The sequence below is a fragment of the Rosa rugosa genome, chromosome 1, assembly GCF_958449725.1.
Source record: "Rosa rugosa chromosome 1, drRosRugo1.1, whole genome shotgun sequence".
Classification (NCBI taxonomy): domain Eukaryota; kingdom Viridiplantae; phylum Streptophyta; class Magnoliopsida; order Rosales; family Rosaceae; genus Rosa; species Rosa rugosa.
Window position 1 is genome coordinate 34,122,100 of NC_084820.1, and position 13,633 is coordinate 34,135,732.

Sequence of the window (13,633 nt, forward strand, 5' to 3'; positions counted from 1 at the left end):
CAAATTGACCAGAGTAAATCCTAATTCATCCACTTTAATACCACTATCCGCAACCCAATCACTCTTAAAAATAGGAATCCTAAACTTAGTATAGTCAAGAACCCAGATTTCCTGAATTACCCCGTAGAACCACATGCCTGAAACAAAGGAGTTCTTGTCTTTTGGACATGCTACTTGCATCGCTTTAGCAAATAGTCTCACTCCACTGTTATGAAAAGATCGCACATTATCACGTGCCTTCATGTAAAATTGAACCCCATTGATCTTGTATGTATGATACTTTAGTACATCTGTAATACCCCGAAAAATCCAAATTAAATTCTGTGGATTTTTAGAAATGATTTCACGATAGTGGGAGCGAGTACGAGGCTCGGAGGAATTGTGGAATTAGTTCGAACGATTAATTTTCGAAAAAACGAACGTTATTTAGGGGGTCTCAAAAAGTGACTTTTTATACATTGGGAATTTGGGAAAACTTCCTTCATGAAAGTTGTAGAGGACATTAAACCGAGTGCGTGCATATGTGGTACGTAAAAATCGGAGTTCGTATGCGAAAGTTATAAGCAAAATATGAAAGTTACTGTTTATGGTAGATTGGTATAAATTTGAAATGTTACTGTAGCCAGGTAACTTTTCTTTCTTTTCTCTCTCCTTCCCCCGTGCTCTCTCAGTCTCTCTCTTCTGCAACTCTCTCTTTCTCTCTTCTGCAACCTCCTCTTTCACCACCTCTAGACCACCAAATGGCGAGCTGCGAGCATCGATAGACTCGTCTCTTCCTCCTTATCACGCATGTGGGAGTTGTTTACGACGATTTGGCCGGAAATGTGGAGATCGAAGCCAACATTTTTACTGTAGCAAATTAGTCAACGCCGATTTCCGGCCACCTCCAGTCATAAACCCAGGTCCATTAGAAGCGCCTTAAGCCGCTCTTCATGCTCGCCAAGTCTCATAACCCAGATCGAAGCATGGAGGAAGAAAGCATAATTGGAAAATTTCACTGTACATCGGAGTGCTTAATTGTTCGGCTACTTCAAGGTATTTTCTGACTTTGTCACAGTTGAGAAAGTGATTGGAAATGTTGAGATGATGCTGTGGATGAAATTTGGTGGCCAGAGGAGGTGGTTGACCGCCGCGTTGACCGCCGTTGACCGCCCACTGACCGCCGCTTGTGGCGGCGTATTCGACCATATTTTGAGTTTTTATTATCTAGGTGATGATCTACGCATCCTTACGAGCGTTTTGATATATTACAAGGTCATTTTAGAAAACGTTGATAAATAGTGAATTTATGTTTTGACGTTACTATTTAACGTTTTTACGTTTTATCTTCGGTTTACGATCTGTGAGGATCTGACCATCGGTTTTACTTCAAATTTGGATATGATGATCTTATGACTGTCCCAGTGGCTTTGTGTGGTCATGGGCGAAGATCCGACCGTTGGATCTTCGTATAAATGTAAAACAATGATTCGGAAGGCGATTCGTGAGAATCCGACCGTCAGATTTTCGTATAATTTTATGGAGATGTTTGTTAGAGTGATTCAAGAAGATCTGACCATTGGATCTTTGTGATAATTTTGGAGGATGATCCTAAGGGCGATCCGTGAGGATCCGACCGTTGGATCATCGTATAATTTTGATCCGACCGTTGGATCATCGTATAATTTTGATCCGACCGTTTGATCATCGTATAATTAGGATCCGACCGTTGGATCATCGTATAAATTCGATCTGACCGTTGGATCATCATTAAATTAGAATCCGACCGTTGGATTTCCGTATATGTGTGGTTTATGAATGATTGCTAAGTTAAGATCGTATCTGACTAGGTGATTGACGGTTTGAGTTGGTGGACGATTGTGGATCGTATTTTGAGCTGAATTGAAGACGCAGCGGGATTATCGAGGTGAGTAAACCTCACGTGGTTCATATTACGAACCCAATACAATTAATTGCTTTATTTTGTTGCAATCATATGAACTATTGTTGGTGTTACTAGACATTCCTGTGTGAATGTCTGTATATATATTATTACGTGAAATAATATGTATTGTTGGAGTTGTGTTGAGTTATTGTTGAGAAACAATATATTGTGAGAGATATTGAGTTTATTGTTGAGAAACAATATATTGTGAGAGGTGTTGAGTTTTATTGTTGAGGAACAATAAATTGTTGTGATCTGTGGAGATCACTAGGTCACGAGGTGACCATGGCATCTATTAGTGAATCACGCTCTCGTACCGGGCTGGTGGTTATTAATAGTATTAAATCGTAATCACGTCTGTGGCCGGACGAGTGGTTACGTTCAGTTAGAGCTCTAGTCTGTCTGCCAAATGTGGAGTGAACTTATGAGTGAAATTGAGAGTAACTCATAAGTGTCAATATATATATGGTAACCTTATGAGGGAAATTGAGAGTAACTCATAAGGGTCTATATATATATATGAGTCTGTCTACCAAATGTTGGGAAATCTTATGAGCGAATTTGAGAGTAACTCATAAGTGTCTATATATATATATGAGAGTGAGTGATCTTATGAGCTAAATTGAGAGTAACTCATAAGTGTCTATATATATATATGAGAGTGAGTGATCTTATGAGCTAAATTGAGAGTAACTCATAAGTGGCTATATATATATATGAGAGTGAGAAAGTAACGTGGGTTTGTGGTAGTCTTGAAATCTAATAAATCAACAGTTCTTTCTTGTTTACTCATACTGGCTGTAAAAAGCTTACCGGGTTTTGTGTTGTTGCAACTCCCGGTACACTATTCAAATTGTGTAGCGGGAAATCCTACAGGACAGGAGAACCAGGACGGTGATCGTGCGGTTAGAGCAATTGTTAGAGTTTTACAACAATTGTAAGTTGTGAGGTGTGTTATGCTCATTTGAGCTTTATAATATATTGTGAGAGTGAATTGTAATAATGAACTCGAAGTTTCGAGATTTGGTTTTTTGTAATTGTAATTATTCAGGTTTCGGATTTGAATTTATTATTCAAAATTCGGGGCGTGACAGTTTGGTATCAGAGCGTAAGGTGCATATTTGGTGATGTGTCAATACCTTCCGAGTGATGGCCCGTCTGCAGCGGATCCCCATCGTGTGCTCTTCGGTATTGGCTAAGTCATTGGGTATGCGTGAGTGTTGGGAGTTGTTTAGGCCGCTAGGTCGTTTAGGGAACGTGAATACCTTCCCTATAGTATTGACTTGGTTAATATGAATTTGTATTTGACTTATACTGTGTTTTAAGTGTTATACATGTCTTAGCCAAGCATACTATACTCCTTAGGTGATGAAGATTCGAAGGGGTTGTACTTAGAACCTTACAGTTGTCTTGTAGGTTCGTATTGGAATAAGTTCAGTGGCCGCGAGTTACAATCCTTGAGGAATAGGAACCTCTTGATTCAACTCTGTTAAGTCAACGAGGATTGTTTTATGGAAATGAGGTTCTTTTGATTGTTGAAGTGTTTGGTTGAAGACATGGTGTGGACCTATGCACGTACCTAGTGTGGATACGAGTATGAATTGTTATAAATTTTGTCTTCTTAAGTTGGACGTACAGATGTTTAGATGAGGTGTACGTATCAAGGATTAGATATCTTGTTTTATAAAGAGACGTCTTAGTGGAGTTTTGGTAATTGACATGTGATACGTGATTAAAGTGACTCTGAGGCAATTATGCTGACCTTGTGTGAGATTGAATTCTTAGTGTAGACTAAGAAGGTTGTGTGGTGATTTTATATACACTACGTGATGAACTTTTAGAAGGAAAAGTTATGAGTAAAAGTATGGGTTTTTCCCTGATGTCTATAGCAGACTTGTGAATATAGTTTTGTTCAAGTGAATGAAATTGAATTTTGAGGCCTATGTATGGTGCAGGAAGAAGCATGGAGGACATGTTAGAGTCAGGCAAGGGTTTGCCTTTGGTGATTGATTTTAGGTGATATAGTTAAACGCAATTTCAGATATTGATTTTAGTGACTTTGTTAGGTATCCATAGTGGTTCAAGTGAATTACTATGTGATATGGAGTTTGATTCGATTTCTGAATCGCTAAATGTTAGGGATTGAATTGTGGTGAGTTTTTGTTGAAGCAATTGATAGATGGAATTATCGAGATTCTATAAGAGTTGTAAGAGTAACTCTAAAAACGTGGGTTTTTCCTAGCTAACTCAGGATGTGTTTAGCTTTATAAATCCCTAATCCTATCGATGAAATTGTTGTGTTTGGTTTGACTCAGAGGATACTAGCTAGACCTCGATGCGACTTAATTGATTGTTGGATTCTTTTTGAGTGATTGTTTTTATTGCATCATTATGAAAGATGTGTGCAGTAGAGTTGTTTATGGTTTTGAAAATAGTATTGGGTGACCAAGGTTCGATCCTTGGTGTTGTTGTTGGTTAAACAAACAGGAAAGAAAACATGCACACCATCTTATTGAGTTTATATTACAAAAAAAAAAAGGAAAAAAAAAAAAAAAAAAAAAAGGAAAACGAGGACTATGCTGTACTAAGCCTAGTCAGCAGCTCCGGATGGGTTGAGGCTGAGCTCAAGAGAAACTGGAGATCCACGGTTGTAACCGCCTGAGCCACCGAAATAGTAATCATGTGCACTACCTTCCTCGGAAGTAGTCTTCAGGTTACCAAAGACGTCCTCGCCGTGCACGGGGAACAGAGGAAGAGTTTGAACCTCCTGGTGATCTCCTCCTCGTTGTTGCAGGGATGTTTGTCCTCCTGTTGTGCCAAAAGAGTTGGACTGGTATTAGTGTTGAAGTGTGAGGAAGAATATGAAACAAAATTTAAATCAAGAAATCCTTCATTACCAGTAGAATAGGTGGAACCAAAGTTGAGATCAATGGATCTACCATCATCAGTAGAACTAGTGGACCCAAAATTGATGTCAATGGATCCACCAGCTGGCCCAAAATTGATGTCGATGGATCCACTAGCACCAGTAGAACCAGTGGACCCAAAATTGAGATCAATGGATCTACCAGTACCAAGAGAACTAGTTCCCATGGGCACTGGAGCAGCCTGATTACACCTATTCATCTGCTTCTCTCGAGCCCTGACGTTCTGGAACCAAAAGTAAATGTTCTTACCCTCAACATACCCATACTGGTTCAGCTGGAGACAGATCTCGTGAATCTGCTCTGTAGTTGGGCACTTAAATCCCTTGACATAGTAAAGATCCTTGAGGATTCTTATTTGTTCTGGAGTAGGAATCCACCTGGTACGGCTTCGCCAGAAATCCATGTTGGCACTACTTCCAGCTGCTTGGGTGTTTCCTCCCTCCTCTGTTGGTTGCTGTTGTTGTGGTTCCATTTGTTGCGGGGTTTGGAGCTCCATTAGTTGCAGAGTTCGTGGCTCTTGGGTCATGGGGTGAGAGGATGTGGAAATCGAGGAATACATGGTTTAGTGTTTGAGGGAGATTTTGTTAGAAGGATTGGAGTTGTTGAACTGGTGATTGGAGATCTGAGATTCTCAGAGGAAAGATGAGATCGAATCTTCAAATGGAAGAAAAGATCTGAGAAAGAAGGATTGAAGATTTGGAGGAAAAGATTGAAGATCTGAAAGTTCAGAGGAAAGATGGGATTGAATCAACTAGATGGGAGAGAAGATCAGAAGAGAAGGATTGAAATTGATGAAGAAAGGATTTGAGAAGAGAAAGGCTGAAGAGTTGAGAGAGAAAGGCTTGAGCTCGGAAGAAAATTTCTTTTCTTTTGGAGTGAACAGTTTTTCCCTAGAATGCACCTATTTATAGAACAAGGTGAGCAGATCTCCACCGTTGTATGAACGATCTCAGAATTTGAATCCACGCGTTGGATTAAAGTCATCCGAAAACCCGGAAAAGTTGTTGGCGCGTGGAGAGCGTGTAAGGGGACAGGCCGAACCTCGAGATGCTGTGGCAGACAGCTTTAGCCGAAAGCAGATTTGACTGCCGTAAATCACGGAAGGGATAAGCCGTGACACAAGTGGGCCGTACTTGGGCCTGTCTCGGATCAAGGCATCACTGTAGCTGTGGGTGGAGGCCTGATGGGCCGAGTTTCAGAAACAGTTTTGGACATGATGGGCCGAGTTTCTGAAACAGTTTTGGATGAGTTGGGCCGAATTGTTGAAACAGTTGAAACAGTTGGTTTAAATAAAAGGATTGGTATGGATAATAACGTGAGCAGCCGTGCTCGAGTGGTTGAGTGTACAGTTCGTGTACAAGAGGTCTGAGGTTCGAACCTCGCCTCTCGTTTATTTTTATTATGTTCGTTTATGACATAATAAGTATAAAATTTGTACACATTATATTAAGCACAGCTTGTGCTCCAGTGGTTGGGGGACAAAGGTTTCGTGCGGCAGGTTGAGGTTTCGAACCTTGCCTTCCCCGTTATTTTATTTATGTCACTTATGACATAATAAATATAACACGTGAGCATATATTAATGAAGGCAGCTCTTGCTTCAGTGGTTGGGAGCAAAACCTTCGTGTTCGAGGTCGGGAGTTCGAACCTTACCTCTTACAAATATTTTTGGATCTCGTATATGCTTGATATACGGACGTATATACGATATGTACGGTATACATAAGTATATACGGTCTGTACGGTATGCATACGTATATACAGTTGTACGGTATGCATACGTATATACGGTCTGTATGGTATGTATACGTATATACGGTATGTACAATTTCATACCGTAGCCGAGCTGGAAGTTGGTGGGCCGATTGGTAGGCCCAAATAGTAAGCCCAAATAGTAAGCCCAATTGTTCGGCCCGATTGGTAGGCCCAAATGGTAGGCCCAAATGTTAAGCCCAATCGTTCGGCCCGAATAGTAGGCCCAAATGTTAAACCCAAAGTGGTTTGGGCCGGTTCGAAATGTGGATGGTCCGATTTCTTCAGGCCCAATTGGCCAGCCCTAGTGCTTAGCCCAAGGATTGAGCAAGCCCAAGTCATCATCATTGGGTGACATAATTTATTGGCGTACTTTTGGGGATGATTTGTTTTGAGTGATGCATCTCTATGGTTGTGAAGAGTGGTGCATGCTTAAGTTTTACTATGGAGATTTACCGTGATGCTAATTGAGTAGCGAAACACTTTGTGGGAGTGATTACTGTGCTTGTATGCCAGTACAGAGTGATGATCTATGTGAAGATCTATGTGATGATCTATGTGAAGATCTATGTGAGGATCTATGAGATGATCCATGTGACGATTTTGTGTATGTGATGTGGAGTGTTCTTGAACAGTTGTTTTGTGAATTTACATTGTGATGAAGGGATTTAGTGGCCATAGGAATGTATTTTTATACAAAGGATTGTGGCTTTGTAGATTACTACAGATTTGGAAAAGATGGAGATTCTATGATTAGGTCAACCTTAATCGAGAGGAATTGACTTACGCTTAAATTTCGGGACGAAATTTCTTTAAGGAGGGTAGATTGTAATACCCCGAAAAATCCAAATTAAATTCTGTGGATTTTTAGAAATGATTTCACGATAGTGGGAGCGAGTACGAGGCTCGGAGGAATTGTGGAATTAGTTCGAACGATTAATTTTCGAAAAAACGAACGTTATTTAGGGGGTCTCAAAAAGTGACTTTTTATACATTGGGAATTTGGGAAAACTTCCTTCATGAAAGTTGTAGAGGACATTAAACCGAGTGCGTGCATATGTGGTACGTAAAAATCGGAGTTCGTATGCGAAAGTTATAAGCAAAATATGAAAGTTACTGTTTATGGTAGATTGGTATAAATTTGAAATGTTACTGTAGCCAGGTAACTTTTCTTTCTTTTCTCTCTCCTTCCCCCGTGCTCTCTCAGTCTCTCTCTTCTGCAACTCTCTCTTTCTCTCTTCTGCAACCTCCTCTTTCACCACCTCTAGACCACCAAATGGCGAGCTGCGAGCATCGATAGACTCGTCTCTTCCTCCTTATCACGCATGTGGGAGTTGTTTACGACGATTTGGCCGGAAATGTGGAGATCGAAGCCAACATTTTTACTGTAGCAAATTAGTCAACGCCGATTTCCGGCCACCTCCAGTCATAAACCCAGGTCCATTAGAAGCGCCTTAAGCCGCTCTTCATGCTCGCCAAGTCTCATAACCCAGATCGAAGCATGGAGGAAGAAAGCATAATTGGAAAATTTCACTGTACATCGGAGTGCTTAATTGTTCGGCTACTTCAAGGTATTTTCTGACTTTGTCACAGTTGAGAAAGTGATTGGAAATGTTGAGATGATGCTGTGGATGAAATTTGGTGGCCAGAGGAGGTGGTTGACCGCCGCGTTGACCGCCGTTGACCGCCCACTGACCGCCGCTTGTGGCGGCGTATTCGACCATATTTTGAGTTTTTATTATCTAGGTGATGATCTACGCATCCTTACGAGCGTTTTGATATATTACAAGGTCATTTTAGAAAACGTTGATAAATAGTGAATTTATGTTTTGACGTTACTATTTAACGTTTTTACGTTTTATCTTCGGTTTACGATCTGTGAGGATCTGACCATCGGTTTTACTTCAAATTTGGATATGATGATCTTATGACTGTCCCAGTGGCTTTGTGTGGTCATGGGCGAAGATCCGACCGTTGGATCTTCGTATAAATGTAAAACAATGATTCGGAAGGCGATTCGTGAGAATCCGACCGTCAGATTTTCGTATAATTTTATGGAGATGTTTGTTAGAGTGATTCAAGAAGATCTGACCATTGGATCTTTGTGATAATTTTGGAGGATGATCCTAAGGGCGATCCGTGAGGATCCGACCGTTGGATCATCGTATAATTTTGATCCGACCGTTGGATCATCGTATAATTTTGATCCGACCGTTTGATCATCGTATAATTAGGATCCGACCGTTGGATCATCGTATAAATTCGATCTGACCGTTGGATCATCATTAAATTAGAATCCGACCGTTGGATTTCCGTATATGTGTGGTTTATGAATGATTGCTAAGTTAAGATCGTATCTGACTAGGTGATTGACGGTTTGAGTTGGTGGACGATTGTGGATCGTATTTTGAGCTGAATTGAAGACGCAGCGGGATTATCGAGGTGAGTAAACCTCACGTGGTTCATATTACGAACCCAATACAATTAATTGCTTTATTTTGTTGCAATCATATGAACTATTGTTGGTGTTACTAGACATTCCTGTGTGAATGTCTGTATATATATTATTACGTGAAATAATATGTATTGTTGGAGTTGTGTTGAGTTATTGTTGAGAAACAATATATTGTGAGAGATATTGAGTTTATTGTTGAGAAACAATATATTGTGAGAGGTGTTGAGTTTTATTGTTGAGGAACAATAAATTGTTGTGATCTGTGGAGATCACTAGGTCACGAGGTGACCATGGCATCTATTAGTGAATCACGCTCTCGTACCGGGCTGGTGGTTATTAATAGTATTAAATCGTAATCACGTCTGTGGCCGGACGAGTGGTTACGTTCAGTTAGAGCTCTAGTCTGTCTGCCAAATGTGGAGTGAACTTATGAGTGAAATTGAGAGTAACTCATAAGTGTCAATATATATATGGTAACCTTATGAGGGAAATTGAGAGTAACTCATAAGGGTCTATATATATATATGAGTCTGTCTACCAAATGTTGGGAAATCTTATGAGCGAATTTGAGAGTAACTCATAAGTGTCTATATATATATATGAGAGTGAGTGATCTTATGAGCTAAATTGAGAGTAACTCATAAGTGTCTATATATATATATGAGAGTGAGTGATCTTATGAGCTAAATTGAGAGTAACTCATAAGTGGCTATATATATATATGAGAGTGAGAAAGTAACGTGGGTTTGTGGTAGTCTTGAAATCTAATAAATCAACAGTTCTTTCTTGTTTACTCATACTGGCTGTAAAAAGCTTACCGGGTTTTGTGTTGTTGCAACTCCCGGTACACTATTCAAATTGTGTAGCGGGTAATCCTACAGGACAGGAGAACCAGGACGGTGATCGTGCGGTTAGAGCAATTGTTAGAGTTTTACAACAATTGTAAGTTGTGAGGTGTGTTATGCTCATTTGAGCTTTATAATATATTGTGAGAGTGAATTGTAATAATGAACTCGAAGTTTCGAGATTTGGTTTTTTGTAATTGTAATTATTCAGGTTTCGGATTTGAATTTATTATTCAAAATTCGGGGCGTGACAACATCTTTGTTTGGTTTGTCTGCCAACCATCTTAAGATGTTGGATATGCCATGATTCTCACGTGTAAGCTCATACGCAATCTTCAAGTTGTACCAAATGAAAAAAAAAAAACAAAAAAAAATAAATTAGTAACTGAATAGTATGCTTATCTTGAATCCATTTAAAACACATGAACATTTATTTGAAAAAAAAATATACAGAAAGACAAAACAACTTTTGAAACAGCCCTTACTCGCTCTTGTAACCATTTAACAAAAGTTGCCATATGCTTATCCTGCAGCCACCTATCTTGCTTTTTGAATCTTGGATAAGTCATCTTCAAATAATCCATATGTTCGATGTAATGAAGTTGTTCAAACCATATATTACAAATGGAATTATAATAGAGAAAACTATCAGAGAAGAAATAATTAAAATCTGAGTGATGTACCACTTACTCGATATAAGGTTGGACTTCATCTGTATTCACCAATATAGTGAGATGAACTTGGATAAATAACACATTAGTTACTGATTCTATAAAGGCTGCTGAAGTAGGCTCTGATATGCCATTATTCTCCGTTGAAGGGATTCCAACTGTATTGAGGTTAGACGAATGTTTTGAACAATACTCTAAAGCTTCTTCAGCAATATAGCACTAAGCCATACAACCCTCTGGTCTGTTGCGATTCTGCACAGTCTTTTAGCACTTTCATAAACCTTTCGAATGGATACATTCATCGAAGCAAACTGGTCTGCAGAGTCGAACTTTTCTGACAAGACATACAACAAGATGTACCATAATATCAAAGAAACTTGGTGAAAGGTACATCTCAAGTTGACATAATGTAAGCACCACATCCTCTTGTAACTTATCCAGTGTAGAAACATCCACCACCTTATCATATATGCCATTAAAGAAGAAACACAATCTGGTTATTGCATACCTCATTTGTTTAGGCAAAACTGAACGTATAGCAATAGGAAGCAATTCTTGCATCAAGGTATGACAATTGTGTGATTTTAGGCCAAGAAGTCGCAAATCTTGTAAGGAAACCAGATTTTTTATGTTTGAACAATAACCTTCAGGAACCTTCATGCCAAAGAAACTAAGGCATATAACTCTCTTCTCATTCTTTGTTAAATTCCACCAAGCTAGAGGCAGTTTCTTTTCCCTTTCCTTAGGTTTTAAATTAAGCTTTATACCCATGTCAACGAGATCTAAACAGGCTGCGACTCCATCTTTTGTCTTCTCAGGTATGTCTATTAATGTACCAAGTATACTATCACAAATGTTCTTCTCAATGTGCATAACATCAAGACAGTGTCTCACATAAAGTTTGTCCCAATACTCAAGCTCAAAGAAATTTGATTTTTTCTTCTAGCAGCGTTTAACACTATCATGCCAAAAAACAAATTCAGCAACATTCATGCCATAAAACTAATAGAAAACACAAATTCTACGGTGGAGAAACTCATAAAAAGAGTAAATAATTAAAATGAAACAAACCAATAACTAGATACTTGTAGTCGAGGAAATAGTTAACCTGAATCAAATGCAAATTGAGGGAGTGTATATATCTTTGTGTCGTGTGAGGGGTGGCTCAAAATTTGAAGTATAATTCCCAATACTGTAACCCTTATATATGATTTTGATTGGGATGTAGACAAAAATTCAAATCCACCAACATTAATAATTCTTCAACTGTCAAAAGTATCCCAATAAGATTGTGATGCTCCTAAAGAACAGGTAAAACAAAAATGTGATTGTTGGGAGTTTTCAAATTTACCTAAAGAATAGGTAAAAGTCTTTTGTAGGCTATAGATGAAAAATAAAAACAAAAATTAATCTTATGTGTATTGGAACTTAATAGAATATAGCACACATGACGGAGCATATAGTCAACAACTTCAATAAATAACATCTGCACTGACTGCTGCCCTATATATAAAGGCAATAATTAATTATTGGATCGCACTGCCATGAATTAAGTATATTTTCTTCTTCTGTATTGTTCGTGAAGTGCTAGAAATTCTGATACATTCGTTCATGGTCTTCTATAGTGTAATATAATTCAATCCGTTCACTTTCTAATGTATATATTTTAATGAACAAGAGCGATTATCATTATAATACTACATTGTTTGTGTAAATTGTTGAGGGAAGTTCTCTCATGAGCGATAATCGCTGTATCCTATATATATATATATATATATATATATATATATATATATATATATATATATATATATATATATATATATATGTTTGTTTTGAATCTAAAATATATGGATACGTTATCATTGATAGTCCATATGAGTTGACTCAAATGTAGCATCTACCAATGGCCAAGTCAAAAACAAAACAAAGATCACAATGATATCTATTGTTAAGGTGATAGAAAGAGTCAGAGTCAACGACAAAAATCAATTAAGGTCAGAAAATTCATTCAGCATAAGAGAAAATATAGAATCATTTGTTACAACCGCCTGTAACTAATATATATAGGCCTAATGTCTTTTACACACACACATACATAGAGCCCGGATCGAGAGAGGACGTCTGTGTATGTCTAAAAGTGCGGACGAAGCAATCTCAGATCTTAATTGCTTTAATTGATAATCAATGGTTCCAAATGAATGTGAACTTTAATTGTCCGCTGATGTCCGCCGCTTCACCCAACGCATCACTTCTGAGATTTGCGATTCAAAATGAGAATGAGAGAGGTCAATCTACTCTGAACCAATTCTTCCATCTCAAATGCAAATTCTTTCTATCTATCTTGGTTTCCACATTCCAAATTCAAAATTTATGTCTTTTGGGTAGTGGGATTCAGATTTGGGATAGGTCTTGCAATATGTTCTCTTTTTGTTTATTATCCTTCAAATACCTCCTCTCGTTGCCCAACTCAAATCATCAAACTAAGAAGCAAAGAGCCTATTCCCATTAGCAGAAACAATGTTCTCCTTGGATACAATTGAGAACCTGAGCTTGAGCTTCATCAAAAAAGACAAGTAGAAATCGAAGGTGGCCGGTGAAATTGTAAAAGCTTCTTCCTCATCGGCGGTGGCGGTGAATAGTGAACAAGGACAAAAGCAGTAGCAACAAGAGAGCAACAATCCAACTTTTTCAATCGTTATCTGCTAAATTGAAATGGATTATGTATTTTTTCTTCTTCTAGGAAATAGATTTGGTCTGCACAGTTACTCTTCTTGAGTGGTGAGATAGATGATGAGTTGATAAGGCTTTTGGTGTAAGGAGATTGATTTTCAAGAGCGATAAATCCTCAACAGGTTTATGGTTTTTTGTTATTGATTGATTTGATTCTCATCAATCTAAAGCAAGTTGATTTATGAAAGTGGGTTGGCAACTTTGCAATGCATTTCAAGGCAAAGGAAGAACAAGACAAATTGAACCACATGTGACATTTCAAATCAGCTGTTGTAGTTTATTTAAACTCATCCGATAGCTGATATTAGTAGTCCACACTTTTGCTTT